Source organism: Azolla caroliniana, unplaced genomic scaffold (assembly GCF_043228905.1).
Source record: "Azolla caroliniana isolate FFs.n. ecotype wild unplaced genomic scaffold, voAzoCaro1.0.p SCAF_12, whole genome shotgun sequence".
In the NCBI taxonomy this organism is placed as follows: domain Eukaryota; kingdom Viridiplantae; phylum Streptophyta; class Polypodiopsida; order Salviniales; family Salviniaceae; genus Azolla; species Azolla caroliniana.
Window position 1 is genome coordinate 11,349,206 of NW_028230447.1, and position 1,907 is coordinate 11,351,112.

A 1,907-nucleotide genomic window follows, 5' to 3' on the forward strand; every position below is an offset into this window, starting at 1 on the left:
GCATACCGTTTCCAAATTGTGATTTTGTTTAAGCCTCGATAATCTACCACCAAGGGAAGTGATCAATCTTTCTTCTTGACAAAAAATATTGGTGCACCAACAAGAGAATTGGGATGATGAATAAATCCAATTGCTAAATTTTCATCGATATAATCACGAAGAACCTTGAGCTCTATTGGCGATAAATCATAAATTGGTCCCCATAACAAATCTTTCCTTGGTTGAAGATCGATAGGACAATCGTAAGGTCGATATTCTGGGAGACTAACAACCTTGTCCTTATCAAAGACATCTTGGAATTCTTGATACTTGGTTGAATGTAAGGTACTCAACTTTTGTAGAGTTGGTGTTGGCATTGTTATTATTGCAAAAATAAACATTTGTTCTTTTTGTCCCTCTTTGCATCAACTTTTTAGAGATATTGTTGAGATCTTATGGCACTTTGAATTTGAGTTATAAAAAATAGGGAAATTTGATTTGTGGTTTTTCTAGGATTCTAGGATAACTCGTTTCCTCTAGTCAATTTGTTGGTTGTGGTAGATAAAGGACAATAAGAGGTAATAGTTTAGGACTATGGATGATATTGAATGAAATGACACAAGCCAAATCATCGAGAACTACATTAATTGACTCAGACTCTTCAATTATGTCTCCAATTCATTCTTTGACATATTCTTGTAACCCTTGTTCTCATTGTTAATTTCCTCTTCTCATTCTCTTATTCACTTTAAAGTTGTCCTTGGCTATGACCCTAATAGTTTGAATCGGAATAGTTCATCAATATTCTAATACATGTTTATGTAACATGGTTTGGATACGTGCATGCACGCCACCTCATAGGCACACATGATCACCACTTGGCATTCATGCAAGCATGACACTTAGTGATCATGCGTTCGGCTATGCAAGGTGGTGACATTTATCCCAATGATTTAATAGAAGTATATATATAAACAAGAAGAAGATATAAGCTATCCTACTGGTTGGGGTTAGACATCTACTTTGAATAAGTCATGGGTTTAAATTACAAGTTTGGAGTTTGGCATATGTTTGTAACACTAGATAGATGGTGTGTTTATGTCTAATTTTAAAGTCTAAGACTTTGTCTACGAGTAAGTTTGTATACCTTTCATAGTTTTCAAACATATTGGTTTATTTGCATAATCGATCGATCTTTTAGTTGGCAAAGCACATCAAAACACAATTCCGTCAAATAGTCATTACAATAGTGCAATCTTTTAAATTGGGGGATTAACGTCTTGGGTTTAGGCTTGAGTCGAGCTGTTGCCGACTCCTATGTGTCGACGGACAAGTGTTGAAGGGCGGATGGGATGGGATGACAAGAGGGAGGGAGGGAACGAGAAAGAAAGATACATGTTATCATAGTCTTTTTCAACATGCCAAAATGGCTCTCCCTATATGATATGTATGTATATTTACACGCCCACGCCCATGCCCATGCCCATGCCCACGCTCACCAAACACAAAAGACAAGAAGATACAAATTTTTACTGCTTTTTACTTAATTAATTAAGTAGGGTGGTGGTGTTGCCCCTCGTCTCTCTCGTCTTTCGTCTTTCGTCTTCGAGAGAGAGAGAGAGAGAGAGAGAGAGGGAGCGCGAACAGAACGTTTCTTCCAAAAAGTCTGTCTTATTTCATTCAAAAAAGAAAAAAAAGGCCTCTCTCTCTGTCTCTGTCTCTGTCTCTGTCTCTCTGTCTGTCCTCCGTTTTGGATCGCTCGCCTCTTTATCTATGAATGTACATATATATATATATGTATAACAACAGTATACATTTATGTAATGGAAGAAGGGTAGGTTTCCATGGCGTAGATCAATGAATGGCGATGCAGCAGAGGTTACGCAGACCAAAGCAGCACCACGACAGCAGCGACGACGAAGAAGCAG